Below are 12,450 nucleotides of genomic sequence, written 5' to 3'. Positions count from 1 at the left end.
ATTGCTTCAAGTATGACCCTGTGGCTTAATTGGACCAAAAAGGGTCAGATCCAGAACTTGGTGCATTCTGTTGGGAGAGAGAGAGAGATAAAAAACTGGGTCCTTATAACAATGTTTCAATGCCCACATGAAGCCATGCTTGAGAACAGTCTTTCTCCTTGACCTTTTCCATTTTCTGACCTACTAAATTCTTTCAGATTAAGTCACTTGGGGTTGGATTTTCTGTGATATGCAGCCCCAAAAATGTGAACAATGCACTATTCATTTTGTCTTTAAACCCTCCCTGTACAAGTTTCCCTACTTGCTTGATCTTCTGTTGGATGCTGGCACTGGCTGACTACATTTGCATGGTCCTTGACTGATGGGGAATTCTCTGTTGGGCTTGATTTTGGTGTTCTCTCAGGAATGCCTGAGCTTGTCCCACAACCCCACAGTCCACTTGCAAGGCTATCTCCTTAGTCGCTAACACTGTCCTGAGCCAGGCTCTAGCTTTTGGGGTCTATGGCATTCCCTAAATACCACTTCTGGAACCAATTTCAGTCAAATTATTAGAGCTCATTTGGAATTGCCCACAGGAATAATTTTACCCCACTCAACATTTATACTGATCTAAGTCTGGTCAGAAGCAAGCAAAGAGCTCCAAGCAATCTCCTCTTCCAATCTTGGTGTGCATATGTTTTTGCCTGTTCAGACTGGGAAACCACTCTCATCTCACAAATAAAGTTTTATTGACCCACAGTGGGAACCCAGGAGAAAAGAAGGTGGGGGCAGGATGCATATTTCAATAGGATGCCTGCTCTTCTTTCAAGAGATGTGGTGTAGACTGTCTGGGGATCACAGTCATCAGTTCCATTTCAGCTTCTAATATTAGCTGAAAATCTGTGTGTTCACATATGTTGATAAAACCTAGTGAATTATCACAAAGCCAGCATCTCAGGGTGTCTGTTCCTGCTGCATAGACACTCACATTCTTGAAAGTGTCTGGAAGCAGAGGTGCCACCAAGGAAATAACACTTCATCCTTTTGGATTATCCTGCAAGACAGAAAGAATTGTGAATTATCTTTTCTTGCTTTACAGATGAAAGTAGCAGAGCCTGAGAATCATGGGACCACAGAATGTGTGTCAGAGCTATGGAGGCCTAAAATAAGCTACACTTGCTCTTTCCCTTTATACGGGATGTTGCCAAGATGTTGTCAAGTGACTTACCCAAGGTCACACAGTCAGTTGGTGGAAGTCAGGATGAAGACTTAAATCTCCTTGCTTCCAAAGCAGTGCTCTTTGACCACATCCCGTTAGGACTTTATCATAATCAGTAGCATTGCTTCAGTGTCCTACATAGACATCTGACTGGTAAGGACATATCACTTTCAGGAATAGTTCAGATCCTTTCTTTCATGTGAGGAAGTATATCTGGTAGCTGTTATAAAGTAACAAACTACCCCCAAACTTTGTGATTTTAAAACAACAACCATTTATTATTACTCATAAGTCCACTGATGGACTAGGCAACTCTTCTGGTCTGAGCTGGGCCAGGCCACTTACAGCAGCGCTTACTCACGTGTCTGCTGTCTGATAGGGACTGGCTCATCTGGAAGGGGCTCAGCTAGGATGGCTCATCTCTGCCCTATGTGGTTCTTTATCCTCTAGCAGAAACACATCAGCTTGTTCACGTGGCAGCTGGGCAGGTTTTCAAGGGGGAGAATGAGAGTATTCAAAGCCTCTTGGGAGGTAGGCTTGGAACGGGTGCAATCTCATTTCTCTCAGTGCCTGTTGGCTAAAGCAATTCATAAGATCAGCCCAGATGCAGAGGTTGAGGACATAGACACTCCTTCGAGATGGGAAATGGTGCAAAATCACATTGCAGCCATCAGGGATGGAGGGAAATAACTGCAGATTGGCAAACAGCTTGCCTCAGGAGATATGATGGCTCTTTGTTTTTATTTTTTTAATTTTTGTTCAGCGTTTTTTAAAAATTTTTTTAATTTATTTTTTTATTGGAGTTCAATTTGCCAACACATAGCATAACACCCAGTGCTCATCCCGTCAAGTGCCCCCCTCAGTGCCCGTCACCCAAAAAAGGCCTATATCTTCCTAGTTCTTAGCATGAATTCAGCAGAAGCTTAACGCATAAATATCAAACGAGTCTTGCTACCTCACTCTTTACAGAGTGCATGTGGATAAGTTTATGACGTATTTGTGTCTGTAGAGGTGTGTGTGTGTGTGTGTGTGCGTGCGCACGTTCATATGAATTTGTGTTCTTTTAGGTGTTTTGAGATGCAGGTTTCTGGGAGGACACAATGTAAAGGCAGGACATTTCAGGACCAAGGAGAGCAGCCTAACAGGTGTGCTCCGATGATGTCAGGCCCCGACCAGAGCCCATCTCATGTGGCAGACTGTAAATTAGACTCTGTTCTTTGTAGCAATCGCACGTTGGGTAACACCGTTTTCATTTTCTGACATCAGTAAATGTTCTAATTCATCTGTACAGAAAAAGTGTTTCTGTGGAAAATCATCTCAAAAGAAACACACTAGGAGAGGGAGACCAGTTCCATGCATGGCTGCCTTCCAAAGGTCTTCACCCTTAGCAAAAACACGTCAGTCTCTCAACCCCACAGGTTCTTACGTGAAGGCATGGCCACCACCACTTCCAACATTCTAGTATATTCTAACCGACTCCAGCTTCAGGGCTGCAGAATAAACAAAGTCCATACTCCTTAGCTCAGCCACACTGAGGTTATAGACTTTCTCATAACTAATAGTCACTAAATAGCTGCTGAGTACGAGGGTCTTGGCTGGGCGCTAGGGGTATAGAGTGAAAGTGCGTCATTACTCTGCCCTCATATGCCTCATGGTCTAGTAGAAAGAAGGCACTAAACAAGAAAATAATCCAGTACATAAATACACAAAATTGTGATCCATGATATGAAGGGAAACAATATTCCAGCTGAGGTCTAGAGGATAAAAAGGAGCCAGTCATGTAAAGGAGAGGAGAAAGGGCCATTCTGAGTAGAGGAAATAGCAGGTGCAAAGGTCCTGAGGTAAGAAGAACTTTAGAGCTTTAGCACCTGAAAGAAGCTCAATGGAATTGAAGTCTAGTAAGTAGAAGACAGAAGTTGAAGATGAGAGTGTAGAATTAGCAGAGGACAAATTATTCTCAGGCTTATGCTCTGGAGTTTGGATTTTATTGTCAATGCAATATTAAAACAGTGAAGTGGTTTTTTGGATCTTCTTAGGGAATTCAGATGTGGCCACTTTCAGCCTGCACTGAGAGTTCCTGGGTTAGGAAATGTTTTAGGAAACCGAGAGGCAAACACCTCCAGTCTATCCCCCCTGTCCTCCAAAGTGAACATATTTACAGGCCAACTTCCTCGTCATCGAGGGCCAGCCCAGACATAAGCCCAGCCTCCATGGGCCAAGCTGGGCAGCTCTCACCAGCGTGTTGGACTCCCTTCTGGGCCTGGTCAATTCTTTTTCCCTCCTTGATTTGTCTTCTCTTCTCACGCACCATGAGTCTGGGATGTGCTGCTCCCATTCACCTTGGCCAGTCAGTCCTGCTCTGATTCTCAACCCTTCCTGTCTGGCTCCTTGACTACACCTTCCCTGACCAAGACTTCAAGCCTTCCAGCCCGCATAAATCTGATACCCACTCCTTTCCTCTCCCTTTCCTCTTCCCTTGGGCCATTGATTAGCTAAACGGTCAAGGGACTCTTTCCTTACCATTGCTTTGAATGAATTTTAGACTTTCCACAACCCCTTCCACCATCCTGATATGTTGAAAGACTTCTCACAAACATGTGACATCTACTAACAATAGCTAACCTTTACAAGTACTTTCTTTCTTTATTTTTTTTAAGATTTTATTTATTTATTCATGAGAGAGAGAGAGAGAGAGAGAGAGAGAAGCAGAGACACAGGCAGAGGGAGAAGCAGGCTCCATGCAGGGAGCCCGACGTGGGACTCAGTCCCGGGACTCCAGGATCATGCCCTGGGCCGAAGGCAGACGCTAAACCATTGAGCTACCCAGGGATCCCATATGAGTACTTTCTATACACCAAGCATTTTCCTAAGTACCTTCTACTCAGTGTCTCATTTAATCTGTGTACAATTCCGTGATACAAGCCTGGCAGATGATATTTTCTAAAGATGGCTACAATACCTCCTGTTTCACCTGCTCTTCAAGATCCTTAGCAGAGTTTAATTCTCTGCCCTTGAACTTGAGTGCTCTGTGACTCATTGTAATCAATACAGTGCCGTGGAAATGACAGCATGATTTCTGGGCTCATGCATTCAGAGGGGTGGAGCTTCCCCCTGTTAGAGAAGACTCTCTTTTGCAGCTCTGAGTTGCCATGTAAGGAGTCCAGCCCTGAGACCGTCAAGCGGGAGAGGCCATGTGTAAGCACTCATGGGACATGTGGACCCACCTTGCCCAGGCATTGCCCATCCTGGGCTGTGGCATTGAGCATCCATTTGCTCGTCTGTACAAGGAAGGCAACAGTATGCCCAGCTCAAGAGGAGCAGCCCAGTGACAGCACTAACTGCCAGCCGTGGATGTCCAGTTCAGTTGGGCTTTCTCAAGGCAGCAGCCCCAGATGACACGTGACTGTGATCACATGAGAGTCCCCAGGCAAATCTTCCCATCCTCATCTTTCCTCGATTCCTGAAACACAAAGTTACAAGTGGCTGTACTAAACCAATAAGCTTTGGGATAGTCTGTTACAGAGCAATCTTAACCAGAACAATGGGCGTCGTTATTGGTCCTGTTTTACAGGAGGAATCTGAGAGTCAAACAAAGTAAACCACTTGGCCAAGGCCAAAGAGCTAACAAGTGGTGGGACCAGAATCTCAGGCCTCTCACATCATCGGCCTGTGCTGTCAGCCTGTAAGTGGTCACTGTCTATCTGTTAAGCAACGGTCTGGGAAGCCCAATTAGGGATGACATAGGGTTCTTAGCTTGTGGGTCCCCATCCGGGGTTGGAAACCACAGTTGAGAGCTCTTGTTCTAGGCTCATTTCAGGGATTAATTAACCTCAGGGATTGCCCTCTGCAAGCCAAGGTGGGTCAACATGTCCCAGGCGGTCTAGGCGCCATGCCCACCCTCTTGTGTAACCAGCAGGGGCACTCTCTTCTCCTTCAGAAGGCGGTTAAGAACACAGGCTGTGCTCTGTCATTGAGTGGCTTTGAAGCAAGAGGTTACTCCTACTCCTCCTCAGACGTCTCAGCTAATGGGATGAGAATAGAACTTAGTTCATGAGGTTGTTTGGGGTTAGTAAATGAAATAACGTATATAAAGCTCCTACCACATTTCTTGGCAGTTAATACGTTCCGGTTAAATGTTCCTCCAAGCTAGAGACAGATGCACATTGAGCCTATGAAGAAACAACCCCCTTTTCCCACTCCTGCTATGCCATGGAGCCCCGTCAACAGTACTTAATTTACTCAATTGTCCTCACAAAAGCAATGATTAGAGGTAGGATACCTTCCAGAGTTGGTAAGAGAACGTGCCCAGCATGAGAAGAGGCTGTCCTAGCCCAGGGTTTATGTCCTCATTTCTCCATCCGAAGGCAGGATTGCCATAGCAGAATGATTAAGAATTTGGGTACCTAACTTCGCTGGCTCTCGGGCTCCTTGTATGAAAAATGGAAATGATATTGATTACCTCACAGTGGATGCGAGCAGTCGATGCGATGATGAATGTCTGGCACCTGGAACACAGGGCTCAGAGAAGAAGGGTTCTTACCTCCCCCTCGGCTCTTCTTTGGGCCACTCTCTAAAGAGCGGCTGAGCGTCACATCTCTCCCTCGTCGCAAGATAGCCAGGCTTGGAGCAAGGGCTTTCAAGGGGTTGAAGTCCTTCTGCAGGAACTCAAGCAAAGCTGGGGGCACCCTCCTACCCTCCTGCCCCACCCTTTCTTTGTTACTTCAAAGCCCCCCATCGGCCCCTGGAAGACAGGAAGATCACAGTTGGAGCTTTTTTTTTTTTTTTTTTAATTTATTTCTTTACTGGAGTTCAATTTGCCAACATACAGAATAACACCCAGTGCTCATCCCATCAAGTGCCCCCCTCAGTGCCCGTCACCCAGTCACCCCCACCCCCCGCCCTCCTTCCCTTCCACCACCCCTAGTTTGTTTCCCAGAGTTAGGAGTCTCTCGTGTTCTGTCTCCCTTTCTGATATTTCCACTCATTTTTCTCCTTTCCCCTTTATTCCCTTCCACTATTTTTTATATTCCCCAAATGAATGAGACCATATAATGTTTGTCCTTCTCCGATTGACTTACTTCACTCAGCATAATACCCTCCAGTTCCATCCACGTCGAAGCAAATGGTGGGTATTTGTCATTTCTAATGGCTGAGTAATATTCCATTGTATACATAAACCACATCTTCTTTATCCATTCATCTTTCGTTGGACACCGAGGCTCCTTCCACAGTTTGGCTATTGTGGACATTGCTGCTAGAAACATCGGGGTGCAGGTATCCCGGCATTTCATTGCATCTGAATCTTTGGGGTAAATCCCCAACAGTGCAATTGCTGGGTCGTAGGGCAGGTCTATTTTTAACTCTTTGAGGAACCTCCACACAGTTTTCCAGAGTGGCTGCACCAGTTCACATTCCCACCAACAGTTCAGAAGGGTTCCCCTTTCTCCACATCCTCTCCAACATTTGTGGTTTCCTGCCTTGTTGATTTTCCCCATTCTCACTGGTGTGAGGTGGGATCTCATTGTGGTTTTGATTTGTATTTCCCTGATGGCAAGTGATGCAGAGCATTTTCTCATGTGCTTGTTGGCCATGTCTATGTCTTCCTCTGTGAGATTTCTGTTCATGCCTTTTGCCCATTTCATGATTGGATTGTTTGTTTCTTTGGTGTTGAGTTTAATAAGTTCTTTATAGATCTTGGAAACTAGCCCTTTATCTGATAGGTCATTTGCAAATATCTTCTCCCATTCTGTCGGTTGTCTTTTAGTTTTGTTGACTGTATCCTCTGCTTGCAGAAGCTTCTTATCTTGGTGAAGTCCCCATAGTTCTTTTTTGCTTTTGTTTCTCTTGCCTTCATGGATGGATCTTGCAAGAAGTTACTGTGGCCAAGTTCAAAAAGTCTGTTGTCTGTGTTCTCCTCTAGGATTTTGATGGAATCTTGTCTCACATTAAGATCTTCCATCCATTTTGAGTTTATCTCTGTGTCTGGTGCAAGAGAGTGGTCTAGTCTCATTCTTCTGCACGTGGATGTCCAATGTTCCCAGCACCATTTATTGAAGAGACTGTCTTTCTTCCAGTGGAGAGTCTTTCCTCCTTTATTGAATATTAGTTGACCATAGAGTTGAGGGTCCACTTCTGGATTCTCTATTCTGTTCCATTGATCTATGTGTCTGTTTTTGTGCCGGGACCACACACAGTTTGGAGCTTTACTGGGGCACTGGGCTGTCACATGGACTTCGGCAAGCCCACAAGGAAGTAAAAGGATGGTAGGAAATAGGGGTCCTGGAAAGATTGCTGGATTTGGGAGTCAAAAGGCCTGAGCATCAGACTCATGGATCTTTCCCTGTTTAGCTGCCCATCCTGGGCTGTGGCATTGAGCATCCATTTGCTCATCTGTACAAAGGGGGCAACAGTATGCCCAGCTCAAGAGTCTGGCAAGCTTACTGCGAGGCCTGGAGAGGACAAGCAGGCGTGATGCCTTCTGCTGACGTTTATTGCTGCTAGTCTCAGGCCAGAGTCGTCTACTTACACATAGCCAAGATGCCATTAGGAGCACTCAGAGAGAAGCGGAGGGCAAAGCCTAGTGCTGTACCCTGGGTACCACGGCCATTCTCCTGGAAGGGAGGAAGCTTTTTACAATATTCTCGTATTTCTCACCTCTGGAATGGCAACTTCCTAACTAGCTCTGTGCAAGCAAGTCTAGGCTCACCCTCTACTCGGTGTCCACGTGTAACCACCATCAGGTCTACTGGGGTAAATGAGAATAACCAGTCGTGATAGGGCATCTGCAGCATACCGGGCGTGGTTCAAGGGCTTTACATGGACCATTTCACTTCATTCGTGGAACAGCTACTATGAGGTAATCGCTTTTATTATCCCTAATTCATACATGAAGAAAGTCAGGTGCAGAGAGGTTAATAACTTGTCTAAGACCACACAGCTGGTAAGGGATACAGGCAGGTTTCAAGCCCCAAGGTCGCCTCCAGGGCTTTTGCACAAAACCATTGCAATAATGCTCTCCCGTTGTCACTGTCCCCATCATCTCTTGCTGAGATTCCCGCAGCATCTCCTATAGGGTCTGACTGCCCCCCCGGTCTTGCCATCTCTAGACCATCCCATACACAGCTACCAGAGAACGCCTCTCACAAGACAGCTCTGATCACATCCCTCTGCTCAAACCCTTTCAAGAGCTCCTTGTTTTTCTACAGTGTGAATCCAGGCTCCTCAAACTGGCACATAAATCTCTGTGTGGTCTGGCTCCTGCTTGCCACGCTTCAGCCTGCCTCCCATTAAACTCTGTTCACCCTACACTCAGGGACGCTGGAGTGCTCTATGCTTTTTCATTTTGCTGCATCATACTGTGTTTCTTACTCCTCCTGAAATGTCTCTTCATCACCCAGAAACTCCCACTCACCCAACTCAAATATGAAGCCTGCACTGACCTACGCTGGCCCTTCATCTCTTTTTCCTCAGCGTCCTGGGCTGGTTTCCATTGCACTGGAAGGCAGTAACTTGTCTGCAGACCTAAGTGTCCCACAGGCCATGAGGTCCTGGAGGCGGGAATCCTCCCCCCCACCGCTTCCCAACACCTCCCACCAGGCCAACACCATACACCATTAACAAACGAGCGCTAACACATACTTTCAGGTGTGAAACACAGTTGCTGTTATTAGGATGGCACGATGCCAGAGGACGGTGCCCTTAGGACTCCAACCTGTCACCTTCGCTTCCTATAAGACTGGAGCTCAGCACCTCCCCCCTGTCCCCTGCTGTCTTCCTAGGCAACACAAAACCTTGAAGTGCTTCAATTTCAACCTCTGGACACACGCCCCATCATTCTTCTCTCCTTTCTCGCTCTCCCAGGCCTCTAGGCTCTTCAGATGCTGGAGAAGGGAGCTCACTGATCCCATGACCAACCCAGAGCTGACTGGGTCCATCCTTGCTCGGTTTCGCTAAGACAAGGCACAGAATTTTCAAGATATGCATTTACTACCAGGCTATGAGCTTCTCCAGGGCATCTTAGACCCTTTGGGAGTGTTTGTGGCATGAACGAATGAATGAACAAATGACTTGCTGAGTCTTTCGCTTTGGCAGGTTATTTGACTCAACTCTTTCATCAGGACGCAGCTGAGAGCACCCCGGCTAGGTCATGTGTGTCAGGGTTACTGGAAAACACTTTGCACTCCATACCTTGTCAGAGGGTGCAGGAAAGGTCTTCCTTCAGGACTTCCCAGGGCACAGGATGCCTCCAAGCCACGCCTCGGTCAGCAAGAGGAGATGCAGGAGAAAGAGCAACCTTTTCCTTAGGCCTGAGACTGGAATTCCAATTTTCCACTTGAAAGGGAGCCCATCACCCAAGGTATCTCTGCTCCAGCCCTCAGGGCACACCTGAGAGGCTGCCCGGGAACCTGCCAGGTGTTTTATTTTTTGCACTGGTGTGTAAATGACGTCTAGCTGCCTTTTTGTCCAGAGGGAGGTTTCTGTTTAATTCGGGCTCTGGAGACACATCTCTGGCAACCTGCAGCCTCAGCGAAGAGGTTTATCTGATTGTGCATGCAGACCCACCTCCCTGTTCTGCTTCAGGAGGCTTTGCTATTTATTGCACACCCTGCAACGCACGAGCTGTCACCTCTTCTCTGAAGCCATCCCAGCCACGTGGTTCACAAACCCCACTTGAGCCCCCCTCTCCCAGACTGCATCACCCACACTAACAGAACCAGGTACCCATCATTTCTTGCTTCCTGACAGTCACTCCACAACTTGTGAGCTTAAAGCAGTAGGCATTGTGAGCTCACACTTGGGTGGGTGGCTGTGCTGGATGTGGTTGGGGGTCTTCCTGCATCTTCAGTCACCTGTCAGCCAACTAATTTCTGTCGGCAAGGACACAGAGCCGTTGAGCCACACCGCTCTCATCTTCCGGCAGGCTAGCCTGAGCGCGTTCCAGGACAGAGTCAGGTTCCCAGGTGAGCGCAGGAGCTGTGGGGCATCCTGAGGTCTAAGCCTGAAACAGGCACAACACCCCATCTGCCCCATTTTGCTGGTTAAAGCAAACCACAAAGGCTGGCACTGATTCCAGAGTCCGAGAAACAGGTTCCACCCTCAAAGGAAGAAGTTTCGAGCTCAAAGCACCAAGGGGCATGTGTCTACAGAGGGAATAAAGCATCTACCTCAAGTGTTCGGTGACTGCTATTCTATTATTCCAACCTAAGCCTGATAGAGAGTGGGTCTGAGGCTAAAATCCAGAAACACAGGTTCCAAGTCGTTGTCAAAGGAAAGTCTAGTGCTTGGCCTACAGCTCGTCCTTTGGAGCCTTCAGACCCTAGGTTTGAGTCCTGTCTCTACCACATACCCTGTGTGTAAACCTTGGGCAAGTCACTTGCTCCTTTGAGCCTTCATTTCCTCTTCTGCAAAATAGGGATGCCAACCTCACAGAGTTGTTGTAAGGATTAGATGACAGATGTACAGGTGCGAAGCCCTTGGCACCATGTCTGGCACGAACTAAATGCTCCATTAAAGTGGCCCGTGTTATCAGTGTCATCATTAAAAACAACATTCACTATTTCATTTGGGAGGGGAAGCCCCCTCCCAGATTCTTCTACCGTGAGCTCCTCAAGGGCACAGACCATATGTCCCACAGTATTCACTACAGCTTTGTTTGCAGTAGGAAAAAAATTGAAAGCAGCATAAATATCCAACAATAGGGGGTTGGTTAAATGGATTTGAGTGTGCCTATCCAAAGGATTGCAGTGCAGTCATTAAAGATGATGTAGAGCCACGTGTGCTGACATTGAAAGCTGAACATGACGTATTGTCAAGTGAGAAAGAAGGTTACATAACAGTACACAAGGTACAAAGCCATCTGTGTACACTCTATTTATGTGTGGATATACACACAGATGCCTTGGTGGAAAGATATGAAAATGTGACCATGTCTGTCTTTCTGTGTTGACATTATAGGATTTTTTTTTTTTGGCTTTTATCTTAGTTTTTCTCATTTCTTTACAATGAAATGCACCACTTCACAATGCTGAAAAACAATTGCAATCGGAGAGCCACTCTAGGTCACCATGAAGACAGGCGACAGAGCCACGGCTAAGTGTCAGGCTTGAACTTGGCGCTAGGGGTTTATGAGCCTGCTGCTGGCCCACCCTGGGCTGGGTGCCCAGTTTGGTGAAGCTGGGTCCTCCATGGGGCTCTGCCGTGTGCTCCCTGGGCCTTCTCAGAGTTCACTCCTGACCCCCGTTGTGTGGCTTCATTTCCCTGCGGGTGCCTAGAGCACCATTTGTCTCTCTCTCTCTCTTCTCTGTGCTTCCCACAACACTCCCGCAGTTCCCATGTCGTCGGTATTGTGGGGAGAGATGGGTCGCTGTCCTCAGGGGCTGCCACGTTCCCAACCAAGCAGCCTGGGAAATGGAAGGAGAAGGATGGGTGTCCACACTGGCAGCCCAGGCCGTGGTAGGGAATGGGGGGTAGAGGGCCTAGACAATACAGGGGTAGGACTCCAGCTCCCTGTCCTGCCTTCACTGACCGGGCCCAGGGGAGGGTGCCAATCAATGCCATCTCCACTAGGAAGACAGCAACCTGAAAGAGAAAGAGGCAATACTTAACTATCCTATTTTGACGGGGTGAACTACTTTAAAATCTAAAAAATGTCCAGGAGCCATTATTTCATCCAGCAGACCCCTGGGGCCTTCGTGGAAATAAATGGTCCACTCTGGGCAGCCCTGTCTTTCCTCATCTTACCTAAACTTCCAGCTGACGTCGCTCCAGGGTTCTGTGCTCCTTCGTGGGCCGTGAAGCACCCCCATCATGTCCTTCCCTCCCTAATTGACCTACTTCTTCCTGTAGGAGTCTTGTGAGTCAGTTTATCCTCTGAAGAGCGCTGAAAGCAAAATTAACAATTCCAAACACTTACACAAGAAGAAATTTGATGCTTTTTACCAAAAATATATCTGTCACATCAGGAACAGGCATGCTTGGGTCAAGGTGGGTTACCTTTGTGAAGCGGCAATGGCCGGATCCCAGCAGCTAGAAAAGGTTTGGAAGTAGCTGCTAAAAGGGAAGCTGACGGGGTGTGCAAGAGGCATGGGAACCAGGGAATTGGGAATACCCAAGAAAATAGGATTTAGGAGAATAATGTACTGATTTTTAAAATATTTAGCTGAGGTACTTCCTTAATATCTCTGGGCGGATGGAGAAGGTCATTTCCTTGGCTACTCAGAGAGAAGCGTGATGGTTATGGCATCCGCCCTCGG

The 12,450-nt window shown here is 47.2% G+C and overlaps 1 long non-coding RNA gene across 2 annotated transcripts; it reads right to left on the bottom strand.

Annotated features, from left to right (window-relative positions):
* Positions 1-718: 718 nt before the first annotated feature.
* Positions 719-9,910, bottom strand: LOC140602481 (uncharacterized). 2 transcript variants are annotated; one of them, XR_012005422.1, is made up of 5 exons: positions 9,386-9,910; positions 5,478-5,625; positions 4,423-4,658; positions 1,560-1,775; positions 719-1,033 (listed from the first exon to the last, which is right to left on the bottom strand). It is a non-coding gene; the product is annotated as an uncharacterized lncRNA (long non-coding RNA). The 2 variants fall into 2 exon arrangements; XR_012005423.1 differs by lacking the exon at positions 1,560-1,775.
* Between the last annotated feature and the right edge of the window lie 2,540 nt (positions 9,911-12,450).

The sequence above is a fragment of the Canis lupus genome, chromosome 13, assembly GCF_048164855.1.
Source record: "Canis lupus baileyi chromosome 13, mCanLup2.hap1, whole genome shotgun sequence".
Classification (NCBI taxonomy): domain Eukaryota; kingdom Metazoa; phylum Chordata; class Mammalia; order Carnivora; family Canidae; genus Canis; species Canis lupus.
The sequence above is the reverse complement of the archived record's forward strand: the minus strand, read 5'-3'. Positions and strand labels throughout refer to the sequence as shown.